Source organism: Lissotriton helveticus, chromosome 4_1, assembly GCF_964261635.1.
Source record: "Lissotriton helveticus chromosome 4_1, aLisHel1.1, whole genome shotgun sequence".
Taxonomy (NCBI): domain Eukaryota; kingdom Metazoa; phylum Chordata; class Amphibia; order Caudata; family Salamandridae; genus Lissotriton; species Lissotriton helveticus.
In genome coordinates, this window is record NC_136063.1 from 9,600,263 (window position 1) to 9,614,849 (window position 14,587).

A 14,587-nucleotide genomic window follows, 5' to 3' on the forward strand; every position below is an offset into this window, starting at 1 on the left:
GCGGTTGCAGGGCCACGTTGTAAATACCGCAATGTTGTGTTACCAACTTTTCTCATATTGTTTCGGGATGGCACGCCTACTTTGCATCTCATTAGCGATGTATATCGCTAAGATGTGTAGCGTTAGAAAATCGGCTGCTAACATGCGCTAATGCACGTTAGCGCCGCCTTGTTGATAGGGAAATAAGAATATCGCGGCTTTAGTGGCGATACCTCCCTTGATAATATGGCCCAGTATCTCCCCACGCCTAACAAAGATGAATGTGTCCTTATGTAGCACTTTGATACCGGGTCAAGTTCACGCTATATAAAACTCTGTAAAAAAAAAAATATATATATATATACCTTCAATAACTCTATATCCAGCAAGGGGAATAAGTGACTAGTGCTACTAATCTTCATATTCCCATCTGCCCTTTCACTTGTGTGACCACCATGACAGCCGTATCCCCAGGTGGAGCCATTTCTGATTGATGGCCCCCCCATGTGCCCAAGCAGCAAAAATGGAAGGATCGGGTGCCGGGTCTCAAAACCTATTTTGGGGCCATTCAGGGTTGTTCCTTGTCCACGCTCAGGGAGAGCGTTCTCCAAGTCCCTGGAATGTCCGTGGCAGACATGTCGACCATGGGTAGGTCAAAAGAACTATCCAAAGTGCGAGCCGCGCACAAGGAGTCCTCACAGCCGCAACAGGTCAAGCTCGAACCAGTCAAGACCATCAGGGTGAAAACCCTGGATACGTGAAAGAGTACGTCAGCACCAAAAACGTGTTATGGATGCATAGGCCCTTACCCTCACCAAGGAAAATGCCCTCTGCAAGGCAAGCGATGCTCAGCATGCCACAAACTGAACCACTTTGCAAAAATGGTCGTTCCTCATCACCCTTGAGAGGTCAGAGGCCAAAGCCGGTCAATACACTGGTTGCGTCAGACATCTCAGTAGACGAAGGAGACATGAATGATGATGATGGTGATGATGTCGAGGGTGTGGTCCACGTGATATATGCTTTGCCACTGGAAGGGTGGCCCTGAAAGCACATACTCCTCGGTGGCCACCAGGTGCAGGCGCTGATTGACCCTGGCGCATCCATTAACATCATGGCCCAGTCCATGCTACTCACCTTACCGGCACCACCTACCCTGAGGCACACCCCTACCAAAGTATTTGCATATGGATACACCTCTCTACTTCCATTGGCCGGGGCATTCACAACAGAAATCACCCATGAATCTCAGTCAATTCGTACCAAGATCTACGTCACCACAGGAGACAGCAGGAGGCTCATAAGCTGACGAAGGGCGGAGCGCCTTTAGCTCATCGCTTTTGCCCTCAACATACACCAAGAAAGTGTGGATGACTTGATGGCTCAGTTCACACCATTGTTTGAAGGCATAGGCTGTCTTAAAAACCGTTTAATACGTCTGCATATCGACGACTCAATCCAACCTGTGGCCTTGAAGCATTGACGCTTAACGTTCCACCTAAGAACAAAGGTGGAAGAGGAATTCCTAAAACTGGAAAAGGTGGATATAATCGAAAAGGTGAGTGGCCCAACTCCATGGGTGTTCCCAATTGTTATGGCATGTAAGCCTTAGCAATCTGGGGAAGTTTGAATGTGTGGACATGCGCCTACCCAGCCTGGCTATCAAACGTGAATGGCACCTGACACCCACAGTCGGTGATATTGTAGCAGAAGTGGGTAGCTCCAGATGTTTTTCAAAAATGGACCAGCAAGCTGGCTATCACCAGCTGCTAATGGACCCCGAGTCCTGGGCCATCACTACCTTCTCCGCCCATGTGGGTCTGAGGAGGTATAAGCCGCTCAGCTTTGGCATCTCAAGCGCAGCCAAAGTGTTTCTGGACACCATCAGGAGTGTCCTTGATGGACTAAAGGGTGTCCTCAATGTTAGTGATGATATTCTGGTCCACACCCTCATGCTAGAAGACCATTTTGATCAGCTGAGGGCTGTGTTCTAACGCCTCCAAGAGAATGGACTGACACTTCACAGAGAAAAGTGTGCTGTTCTGCAAAAGGAGATAGCATTTTTTGGATATCTGTTTTCTCAAGAATGAGTTTCACTCAATCCTGTCAAGGTTCAAGACATCCAGGCTGCTTCTGCCCCCAACACAGTGTCTGGAGTGAGAAGCTTTCTTGGGATGGGGACCAAGTATGGCTGTTTCATCTGATATCCTACTGACCTTACTGCTCCCTCAGGGAGTTGACCAAAACCAACACTGATTGGAACTGGGGACCTGCCCAAGTGAAAGCTTTCCGAGCCACCAAACTGGCTTTGACGGCGGACACAACTTTGGTGTACTTTGATTCTGCAGAGGAATGAGAACTATCTGCTGATGCCAGCCCTACTGTTCTAGAGGCGGTGTTGTCTCAGAAACAGTGTAATGGTGAGTGGGCTCCAGTGGCTCACGCCAGCCATGCGCTGACAGAAATGGAGCAACGTTATTCCGACATTGAAAAGGAAGCCATTGCGGTGGATTGGGTGTACCAACATTTTCATCTCTATCTTTACAGTCAACCATTTGTGGCCCACACAGACCATAAGCCTATATCTTATTATTGGGGTCCTCCTCCAAGCGTTCACCCACATCGAAAGATGGATCCTCCAATTACAGGAATATCACGTTTCAGTGGTCTTCTGTCCAGGGACCCAGAATCCTGCTGACTATCTATCGAGGCATGCCCCCTGTTGGAAATGGCCCTTTTTGCAGGGTTATCCTCAAACCTTTTGCTTCTTCTTCCTATTTTATCCTGACTTGTTTGTGTTGGTTTAAGGACTCTGGGCACTTTACCACTGCTAATCAGTGCTAAAGTGCATATGCTCTCTGTGTAAATTGTGCTATGGATTGGTGTTTCAATGGTTGGATATTTGATTTACTTGTTAGTCCCTAGTAAAGTGCACTGAGTGTGCCAGGGCCTGTGAATCAAATGCTACTCATGGGCCTGCAGCAGAGATTGTGCCACCTACGTGAGTAACACGGAAAAGGTACCTCAGACCTGCCATTGCAAAGTCTTAGTGCAGTTTGTAACTGCCATGTCGACTCGGCCAGTGCAAACACTGGCCAGTCCCTAACCTTCCCTTTTGTTACATGCCAGGCACCCCTACGGTAGGCCCAAAGTACCCCTGTGGGCAGGGTGCAGTGTATGTGAAAGGTAGGACATGCCCTGGTGTGTGTGGCATTTCCTGATAGTGAATTACAGCCCATTTTGTTTTTCACTATTGCAAGGCTACCTGTTCCCCATAGGACAGAATGAGAAGTTTGTTTATAACATCTTATAAACATAACTGTCCCTGGGAACTAGGTGGGAAAATATAATGTAGTATGCCTGAACTCCAAATCTAACGATGCATCTTTTAAAAAAAGGTGGTGTTTACATTCTGTGTTTGAAAATACCACTTTTAGGAAGTAGGTATTTTCTTGCTCAGTCATCCCGTGTGCCTCTGGTGAAATGTGGATTGCCTGTCTGGGTTTTGGACGACAGATGGCTAGGAAGCAAGGGTGGCTCCCGATAGTCTAGGTAGGTCTGGAAAGGGCTGAATGGACCTGGGCTGTGATGGGGGAAGAGGGAGCAGACTTCCTTGCACCTCAAAGGGCCTGGTCTGCCTCTGACAATGCCGTCTCCAGCCCCTGCCGGGAAATCATACCAGAGACGGCAACACTGTTTCTGGCTGGGCACAGACACCCTCTGCCTAGAGGATCAAAATATTTTTGTGTACAAATATTGGGGCCCAGACCCCTAAACTTTAGAACTCTTTTGGATCAAGAAGACTGCCAAGAAGAAGAGCTGGAGAAGCTGTGAGGAGGGACTACCACTCTACTGTGTGCTTTGCTGTGTTGGGCTGGAGTGGCTGCTTCTGTCTTAGGCCGTGAAAGGACTGGACTGAACTTTCTGCAATCTACTTTTGTGAGTTTCTCCAAGGGCTTGCGGTAGAGCTTGACCCCTGTTCAAGAAGTCTCAGGAACAGCAAAGACTTCGAGCTCCTCTGTCCTCAGCACAGGGAACTGTGTGTTTGATGCTGCGACAGAAGAAAAGCAACTCAATGACATATATAACGCTGCTGTTGACTCTGTGTCCTGCAGGCACCGCAGAGGGCACTGCCGGAATGCCGCAACGCTACCCTGGTCTCATTGACAACACCTGCTGATGCCGCCACTGAGCCGCTGCTCGCACCGCGACCTGTTGGCACTGCACTCTGCACAGCCTCACTTTATGCCGAAGCCTGGGCACCGCAGAGAGCACCACTGCAGCGCCGCACCACGACCCTGGTCTCACAGACGAAGCCTGCTGACGCCGCCACCGAGCCGTTGCTCGCACCGCGACCTGTGGGCACTGCACTCTGCACCGCCTCGCTTCACAATGATGCTTTGGCCTCCCCGAGGCTGTCGCTCCACACCAAAATTGATGCCCCTGCTAGCACCATGGTTCGAGGGCACTGCTTGTAAAGTTACATGATGCATCACCCTCATCCCGCACCGCTGCCATGGCTACAGACGCCGGCACCATTGACTCCCATTTGTCAGCTGACAACAGCACTTCAGCAACACGACGCCACTGCTTACACAGTGACCTGCCAGCACCGTAACGAACACAGCATTCACCTCGCACCACAACCCTGGTCTCCCCGATGACGCTATCTGATGCCGCCACCAAGCTGTTGCTCACACCATGACCTGAGGGCACCGCACGCCGCACCTCTGCACTTTGCACCGCAGCACATGACGTCTGCCGACGCCAGCGCTCCTGACTCCAACAGAGAGGAGATCGACCTGCAACGCGTGTGACTTACAGGGCCCCGATGACTCCTGCAATGACCTCCGGAACCGACGCCTGCGGACGCCGTATTTTTGGAAGCTCAACGAGAGGTCGCCGATGCCCTGCATTCCAAAAGGTACTGTTAGCGAGTCTTCCTGACACCGTAGCTGGCCCGAATGCTGTGGCCTGCCAGAACTGATTGGATTTGTTTGCTCACGACGCCGTGATAGCCCGAGACAGAGCTATCGACATCAAGGAACTGTTTTTAAAGCATATTTTGATAACTGTGGATTTTTAAGTACTGTATTGTGGATTTATTTTTTATCATTTTTGTCTTAAGTATATAAAAATATTGGATATTTTTCTAAACTGGTGTTGTGTCCTTTTGTAGTGCTTACACTGTATTACTGTTGGTTATGTGGAAATGCTTTACACAATGCCTCTGAGATAAGCCTGACTGCTCGTGCCAAGCTACCAAGGGGTGAGCAAGGGTTATGTTAGGAATGCAACTCCCTTATACTGATGAGATTGGGGGTTTCTGCCTGGCTTTGGCACATGTCCTAGCCTGCCAAAAATCCAATTTCTAACACCCGTCCTGCCACAAAGGGCGAGGAGCTTGACGCAGAAAAAGTAGAGGAATATGTTTGATTAGTTGTTGAACGCTCCCGGCCACTCCCTATCTCGCTCGACGAGATCGTCGAAGCAACCGCCACGGATGAGTGCCTCCAGTTGAGCATCTCGGCTGTGTTGTCTGAAAAGTGGTGTAACCTGCTTGGCAAAGCCTCATATCACACAGACGATGCAGGCTGATGTTGGCTTCCCTGCACAATGCTTGTGATGAACTTGCTGTCTCCCCTGAAGGTTGTCTCCTGAGAGGATCACATCTGGTTGTTCCAGGAGTGTTGACGCTTGTTACAGCTGGTGGTTGATGTTGCCCATCTTGCTCATTTAGGGGTTGTCAAGACGAAGTCTCGATTGAGGTGCAAGGTATGGTTTACCCGTCTGGACACACTGGTAGAGCAGGCAGCTTGTCAAACAAAAAAGGTTTCTGTTTCCAGATACCCAAGAGCCTAGCTCAAAGAAGTAGTACAGTCAGCACACACTGGGGTTGACCGTGAGACATATGTTTTGTGCATGAAATCAACCACGGTCAATATGTCCGTTCTCTAGATCACAGAAAATCACCATATTTTCTGCCTGCCAACTATGTGTGACGACTTTTGGGGGGTACTCACCCCATGATTTTTTAAGATGTTTTTTATTTTACAGGAACCACGTGTTTTTCTGGAAACAAAATACGTAGGTATTGTTTGCATGAACTTAATATAGTTTGCTGCATTTAAAAAGTAATTCTGATAAATTCTAATTGGAGAGTTAAGGAGTGGCGAACACAGGGCTGGTCCCTGTGTAGTCCCGAAGAAGTGCTTGGGGTATGCACGAAACATGTCGACTAGGAGTTGATAGGAACATCTGAACACATTGAGTTTAGGGTAGCCTATCCCCCCACCCCGTTTTTAATATTACCACCTAGAGGCCAGAATAAAGTTTATTGAAAACCTACTGGGCAGGTATTTTTATCTTACAACACATAGTCCACTCCCCACAATAACACATGCACCACACAGTCCTTAAAAGTGCTCCTACGTAACTCCGCAAGTCGTAGCACGCCCCAGCCCGTAGAGGACTGGGATGGCCCCAATGATGAAGCATGTCACCGTGGGGCAACCCCGGTGAGTGAGGGGACACCTAAAAAAGGAGCATTTCTCCCTTTTTACACACATTAACATATGTCTCACGGTCAACCCCAGTGTGTGCTGACTGTACTACTTCTTTGAGCTAGGCTCTTGGGTATCTGGAAACAGAAACCTTTTTTGTTTGACTTACTGTTTGGAGGACGAACCTAGCTGACTATCCTCTAACTCCCCTTTCTATATGTAGAGCAGGCAGCTTGTCAGTGCTCCCTAGGTCAAGCTACCAGGCCTGCGGGTCCGGCTTCACCCATCATCCCTGAAGACATGCCGCCATTCCCTTGGCAGCGAGCCATTGCAGACTTTTGTAACCTCCAAGATGGCCAACACATGCTGGTGGTCATAGATGTGTTTGTGAAATCTATTGTTTTTAATATAAAGTTAAAATGGGCTTTACACCCTGCCCCCTCGCTTTCATGGCTTTTCATTGGCTCCAGTGCTTGCCACTTACTTTTTAATTTGTATTGACTGCACATATGTTCCTGCATTTACCAATGATTTTCTTCGTCTGCTTTTCTTATCAAGTAGAAGTAGCGTATTTGTCCATTTATGTTATGTCGTGAAGTGGGAATTATCAGCGAGTTCAGTTTTTCAGCCAGCACCGCTAAGCATGCTGGGACTTGTAGTTTTGAATATTTTGCTTCTATAACTAAAGGCTAACGAATCCAAGCATGCTTAAAAAACACAAACGTGACTGAATGTAAAAGAACAACCTACATAAATACTACGAAATGTGGCACTTCCTTCGGAACGTGTAATCTGTGTCCCGCCTCAGGAGCTGACACTAACTTTAAATGCTGTTAAAGGTTTGTGTGCCAATAAAGATACATATGGTGGAATTAATATACATATGGTTTAGTCAGGCCTGGTTCTAGAGCGGTGGGCCTTCCACAAATAGACGAGTGCCCATTTGTGTTATTTTTGCATGTTCATGTGCGTCAGTGTTTTCTCTCTAATCGCCTCACTTGCAGACACAGCAGTCACTTGGCACACTTTGTGCGGTTGGGTCTGTTATCTGTTGGAGCAGCTGCTGGTGTCACCCTGGCAGGCGACACTCAGGGCTTTCATTTGGACGGGCCCTGCCTGTGCTCAGACCGGCCAGTAATTATGGGTCCCTGCAGGGTCCAATATTCATGTCCTTCACTTAACACGCAAAATACAGCGCGGAGTCAGAGCGCTTTAATTGCACAGATATTGTACGAGTGCAGTGACTCACACAAGTTGTGTGTCAATGTGCAGGGAATGCTAAGTATGACGAGGAGGGTCAGAGGTGTAGCAGTCCAATCGCATTAGGCCCATTGGATTGATGAGAGTTTGCAGCAGGGACCTTTCCCTTCTTAATAAAGGATTTGCCACATTTGCCTCATAATTCAGCACCTGCTACATATCCTGCAGGTTTTACAAAAAAAAAAAGAAAATGTGCCTCTAGCTCATACCCATCAAAAGTACAAAAAATGCAGCAACACGAGCTGCTGGCAGTGGAAGAACCTTTGCAGGTTCGATGGTCTCCTTCCTGTTGCTTATTACTGTACTTTGGTGTTAAACTGGTACTAATGATGTGAAACCTTTAGTCAGACAGTGTTAAGCTGTGTTAAAATGGCATAATAAGGTTCTGGTGTTACCCTGGGCTTCTATAGGAATTCACAAGGGAGTATTATCAAGCCCATTATCGCCGCTTTAGCGGCAGTTTCCTGCCGATAAAAATGCGGATAATGTATCGCCCTTTCTTGATAATATGGCCCAGGGTTTGGGATTATCTTTGCTAGTATGCATTCATCACTGCCCAAAGAAGCCTTATAACAAAGAAATGATTGAAGAAAACAAGAATGTACTTATTCCAGTTTGCGTGCAGCTGTTTGAATCTGGGTTATGCCTCACTGTGCCGCTGTACAAGGATTGTACATTATCACCTGCGGGTAACACAAGCACCTCTGCGACAAAAGCCGTAACCCACTGAGCTACCTGGATAAAGCAGGAGTCATTGAGCTGCGCTTTAGGTGTGCTTTACAGCAGGGACATGAACCCTCTCTGCTGTTTTATGGTGACTCAGACCCGTGACGTGGCCTCCACCCAGATCTCTACAGCAAGTGCATTAAGCACCGGAAGGGCTTTAAGTGGAATGAAAAAACTATGGCGTCTTTCCCAGGGGGAGGGCTGCAATAATTAAGGGCGTGGCTTCAAACAAATACACAAAAAACAACAAGAGTGTGTCCCGTCATACACAAACCCCCACACCTCCCCCCCCTTATCAGGAGCTGCCAACCCGGCACTCCCGTGCTATCAGGAACGCACAGTCACCCAACACAGGGAAGCAATAGCATCGGAACCAAGAGCAGCTCCTTTCTTGTTTAAGGTTGACTCTGGTCTCCTTGGCTCCCCTACGCACAAAAAAGCACATGCAATGTCACAGCACCCCTTGAAAACCGCCTCATGCGCACAGCAGAAATACAGGCTCGGTTTATTGGCGCTCACTCATACCCTAGTATTATATAGTGCTAGGGCACAAGTCGTAAAAAAAGAAGTGGGGGGACACTGTCACCGGAAGTGATGTCACGACAGGCAGTGACGTCACAGAAAGGTGCCGAGCTACTCGTCCCAGAGAGGCCAAAGAGTGAAGTTAAGCTGTTTGGCAGGGGGGACGACGTCCCCTGGTAAAATAAGTGGAGGGACGCTGTCCACCCGCGGGGTACCCCGACTCCAGCCCTGTATAGTGCACTTATCCTGTTGTGAACCAACACCCCTCGGTACCACAGCCTAGGATTACAGGGTGACTTACCTGCCTTGTTTTTTTGTGTCGAGGTCATTGGTGGGGAGGACTCGAGAGCCATGAACCCAAAGGAATGAAATAAAGACTTTGAATACAGGTATGACTTATCTTTAGTTCCCACAAATAAACCACTGTAGATTACAAGCAAGTGCCAAGTTACCAAGGGCCAGATGTACCACCATTTGATTTTTCAGGTCTCTATTTGCGCTTTTTTACAACTCAAATGAGTCGCAAATGCACCCGCCTCATCAAAAGTCATGAGGCAGGTCACAGATTTACGACCCATTGTGATTGGCTACAGTCACAGGGATGGTGGCCTGCTTAGGTCAGGAGAACACCATGTCTCTTACTGCTTTTCAAATAAAGCAATTTTTTTTTTTTTTGTAAAGCAGTCCATTTTCCATAAAGTGCCTTCTAGTGCATAAGAGCATAAAGTACCAACTGGGGACATCTAGTCGCGCTTAACCAGCACCAACTAAAAGTGTAAGGCCGACCGCAATGGTCCACAGGTCAGATACACAAAAATAAAATTGAAAAGTTTTCTTTTCATTTATTAAGAACAGGCAGTACTCACCCACATTCACAAAGAAGAAGGGTCCCTTGGAAATGGGTTACCACCTCCTCTACGGAGTCGGTAAATTATGACTGTTTCGCAACAAATTCTAGTTGCAAAACATTCATACATACGAGTACAATTCGGTATTAGGAAGCAGTGCCATAAACGCACCTTCGTAATATTGAATTGCAAATGCAAAATTTGATTCGGTAACTCTTATATATTAATCTTTAACGCTTTAATGCGGGTGATTTATGGCGTGGGCGTGGTTCGGACGGCCCCCAGCCGTCCTCTGCACACGCCCACCGTGACGTCGGACGGCCACCGCCGTCCGACGCACGCAAGGGGTTAAGAGATCATATCTCTGGTTTCTTACTTTCGATTTTTTTTGTTTTGGTGTCATTGTAATCATAAAAATATTTTCTATTGTTCTGAATTAGTGTTGGATTTTTATTATGTGTTCTGTCTTACTTATTTACTGACTTTCATGTTTTTATATGCTTTACACACTTGACGCATAAGTTAAGCCTGACTGCTTGTGAGCCAGGCTGCCAAGGGTTAAGCAAGAATTAATTTATGGAGACTTGACTGAAATGTATTTGTTTGTTTAGGGTATTACTAAGTGTAGGCAGCTACCTGCCCTTACTAATAAACCACCTTCCAACAAGCTGCTCTTTGTTTCTTTATAAATCAAGATGGACTACATCTGAATTTCAATCTTCCGCAATCCGTAACCGCTAAAGTCCCAGAAAAAAACAGCCTTTGAGAGCCATTAAGTGCGAGAAAGCAAAAGACACCCAATTGATGGACGGAATGCAGCAGAAATCAAAACATGCCACCCCAGTTTAGACCTGGCCATATGCAAATCAGTCTTGACCCTGTGCCTCATGGGAAGAGTCCAGACAGAACTGCCAAGCCAGGTCCTTCCCGGACCGGAAACAAGCTTCCTTGGGACCGGTTTCATCCCTTATCAGCCGGGATGCTTGATTCCAGTTGCACAGTGAGCCCAAGACCCACGTCTAGGCATACCCGGCGCACTTAGGGCGAGAAAGCAAAAGACACACAATTGATGGACGGAATGCAGAACAAATCAAAACATTCACCCCCAGTCAAGAGATCTGGGGTTAATCCATCATTCTTTTGCTCACCATGCCACCCCAGTTTAGACCTGGCGATATGCAAATCAGTCTTGACCCTGTGCCTCATGGGAAGAGTCCAGACCAAACTGCCAAGCCAGGTCCTCAGAGCCATTCTTCATTAATGATTTATGATCTATTTTTTGTAAATTAAATAATTGTGGAGGTGCTGCCGCGCTGATCGTCGGGTGTCCCTGGCGCCGATGCTGATTGCAGCCCACCGGTGAGACCGGAGACCGGAGACCGAGGCCGGCCGAGGAGCGGAGAGAGAGCACTGCCAACGCGGCTGGGGGCTGAGGCGAGGAGCGGGAGCGGAGGAAGAACGACGACGAGATTAGGATACTGCGAGGACCCGCGGGTGAGAGTCATAGCGGGGTGGATCATGAAGGAAATGAATATAATTGAAATAAAGCTATCGAGGCAGCATTCGAAGCGGCGCGCCTGACTCTAAAATGGCGGCCGCTTGAGACACTTAGTCCATCTTCTACTGCCTGCAGAAAGTAAACAACTAAGAGGCAGGAAATGGAAAGGGGACAAACAGGTACTAAACAGAGAGAAAGGAGCCAACAACAGATTCTAATCTGAGGCAAGAAAGGGAAAATGGACTAATCGAATGAGTGGAAAGAGAGAAAGTCCTCTGTCCATAATATGATTACCAAAACGGCGGACATCTTGTAATATCCAGTTTTTAAACCATAAGAGCACAACAAGGGCCAGTATAATTACTGCTATCTGAAACCACAACTAACAAGGTCCAAAGAAATCAATTGGAAGAGAAACTGACATCTATCACTATCATAGAAGGAGATTACTTAACAGAGAAACTTGGATATATCACTACCATAGAAGAAAAAACTTAAAAAGATATCTATGCCTATCACTATTCAACTTTAATCCTTGGAACAATTAAGAGACAAACAGAGAAGAGTCTCCATAAGACCTATAATGCGAAGCAAACATGGGCGAAAGATACCTAGAGGCGGATGGCTCAAACGCCCAGGTCATAAAATATCCATCTAAGTTATCTAAAAACTGAGCCAAAAAGTTTAAACATAATACCGTGAAGAAAAACGCGGACACACTGTTCGCCGACCCATACTTTAATTCAGATAAAGGCACTATAACTAATGACCTGATATTTTATACTAATGAAACGGCTAAATGGCGCAATGCCTTCACAAGAATGCTAAACATAAAAGTTATGAAAAACATCCCACATGGCACAAAAATAATGACCACACCATCAAGAAGATGCAGAGCAGAATTATGCATCACCATATATAAAACTGGAATAGTGTTGATACAGGCAGCGAACAGTGAACTAATGAAGTTCGACAAGATATTCCCTACCATAAAAGAATCACTAGAGGGCTTAAGACACCAACTACACCTGACCCCACCAGAATTCACTCCTGAGAATATTACTATCAGAGACGCCAATCGAACTGGAGGCTGCCTGGAGCCAGCTACTAAATCCGGAGAGAAAACTGAAACAGGAACGACTATATCGGAAAATGAGACAGAATGGATAGAGAGGTCTACGAGTCATGAGAATAAAGAACAAGACCAGCTCCAAAGGGAAGAGTCGACACCGCTTCCAAACACCGAGCCTTCCCACGCAGAACGTACAGTGACGCCGAGTGAATCACTCAATGTAAATCAAGAAACAGATACGATAGGAGATATCAACCGTGCTCTACCTACCTCTAATACTATGCTAAAGCCAGGTAGAACCTCACCCACAAAAACACTCCTAGCTTCACAAAACTCAGATAACTCACACAACATCTCAAGAAGGAATGGAACAGACAACTAAACAGAGGATATAAAGAAAATGACTGAGGCACTAAGAAAAGATCAAAAACAGAGAAAAGCAATATACAACCCCCGGACACACAGGCTAACCATCCCTAAGAAATCACCCAGGAACCAGAAGGTTATTAACGATCTTCTGTCTCAGCGTCGGTTGAATAAGTACCCCTGGGGAGGGGTCAAGGGGCGTGTCTCGCTCTCTCCCCGGTCCGCCCTCCACTTAAGCAGCCCTGGGCTGTGGTGGAACGGGGTCGGAATGGGAGGCGTGCGGCGGAGGGGCTTGGTTCTGGGAGGTAAAGAGTTTTCTTTTAAAAGAGATCAAAGTGCAAAGTGCAATTTAAAAATGCGGAAAAGCACACACATGTCCGACACCAGGGTACAGCCACACGCTCAGCGCTCAAGTAATCTGTAGCGCGGCGCGAGGCTATGAGCCTTATGTGGGACAGCTGCGTCAGGGGGCGTGTCTCGCTCTTTCCCCGGTCTGCCCTCCACTCAAGCAGCCCTCGGCTGTGGTGGAACGGGGTCGGAACTGGAGGCGTGCGGCGGAGGGGTTTGGTTCTGGGAGGTAAAGAGTTTTCTTTTAAAAGAGATCAAAGTGCAAAGTGCAATTTAAAAATGCGGAAAAGCACACACATGTCCGACACCAGGGTACAGCCACACGCTCAGCGCTCAAGTAATCTGTAGCGCGGCGCGAGGCTATGAGCCTTATGTGGGACAGCTGCGTCAGGGGGCGTGTCTCGCTCTCTCCCCGGTCCGCCCTCCACTCAAGCAGCCCTCGGCTGTGGTGGAACGGGGTCGGAACTGGAGGCGTGCGGCGGAGGGGCTTGGTTCTGGGAGGTAAAGAGTTTTCTTTTAAAAGAGATCAAAGTGCAAAGTGCAATTTAAAAATGCAGAAAAGCACACACACGTCCGACACCAGGGTAAGGCCACACGCTCAGCGCTCAAGTAATCTGTAGCGCGGCGCGAGGGTATGAGCCTTATGTGGGACAGCTGCATCAGGGGGCTTGTCTCGCTCTCTCCCTGGTCCGCCCTCCACTCAAGCAGCCCTGGGCTGTAGTGGAACGGGGTCGGAACGGGAGGCGTGCGGCGGAGGGGCTTGGTTCTGGGAGGTAACGTTTTTTTTCTTTTAAAAGAGATCAAAGTGCAAAGTGCAATTTAAATATGCGGAAAAGCACACACACGTCTGACACCAGGGTATGGCCACACGCTCAGCGCTCAAGTAATCTGTAGCGCGGCGCGAGGCTATGAGCCTTATGTGGGACAGCTGCATCAGGGAGCGTGTCTCGCTCTCTCCCTGGTCCGCCCTCCACTCAAGCAGCCCTGGGCTGTGGTGGAACGGGGTCAGAACTGGAGGCGTGCGGCGGAGGGGCTTGGTTCTGGGAGGTAAAGAGTTTTCTTTTAAAAGAGATCAAAGTGCAAAGTGCAATTTAAAAATGCGGAAAAGCACACACACGTCCGACACCAGGGTACGGCCACACGCTCAGCGCTCAAGTAATCTGGGGTGTCCTTTCAGCCAGTGGAGTGCAGGGAGCTCAGAGTGAATTTCCCTAAATATCAATCTGGGTAGGGGATGATATGTGTTTTGTAATGCATATAGAAATTGGGCCGGAGAAATCATTTTATACTTGGCTCCACGTCCCAATATGGTAAGCGGTAGGACTCCCCACCAGTCGGCGTCTTGCTTAAAATTTGATAGTACCCGCTGTTTATTGTGTGTGGGACAGCTTGTGGGATTAGGGGTGATAAAGGTCCCAAGGTACAGGAATCCCTCTGTAGCAATTTGCAAGTCTCCGGGAAATGG